The sequence below is a fragment of the Nanorana parkeri genome, unplaced genomic scaffold (assembly GCF_000935625.1).
Source record: "Nanorana parkeri isolate BGI_ZX_2015 unplaced genomic scaffold, ASM93562v1 scaffold81, whole genome shotgun sequence".
In the NCBI taxonomy this organism is placed as follows: Eukaryota; Metazoa; Chordata; class Amphibia; order Anura; family Dicroglossidae; genus Nanorana; species Nanorana parkeri.
This window is the reverse complement of record NW_017306349.1, coordinates 940205-940687: the sequence shown is the minus strand read 5'-3', so window position 1 is coordinate 940687 and position 483 is coordinate 940205.

Here is a 483-nt window from a genome sequence, read left to right as displayed (position 1 = left end):
GTTTTCGTTGAACTGGACGGACTAAGATAACAATGAGAAATAGATATATAATGTAACCCAAGAAACGCGAACCTTCTGACCTTCAGAATTCATACAACGGTTTAATACAAATAGGAAGATAAAAACAACATAAAATAAGTTATATACACCGATCAACCCTAACATGTGACCACTGAGAGGGGAAGAGAATAACATTGGTTATCTGGTATCTATGCCCATAGCCCTCAGCTTGTGTAGCAAGCGTTTGTGTGGTACCGTATCAAAAGCCTTTGAGAAATCCAGATATACCACATCCACCGGCATCCACCCTGGAAGTGGGGAGATATATTACAATGACACCTGGAAGTTGGAGGATATATTACAATGACACCTGGAAGTGGGGGTGGGGGATATATTACAATGGCACCTGGAAGTGGGAGGATATATTACAATGGCACCTGGAAGTGGGGGGGATATATTACAATGACACCTGGAAGTGGGGGG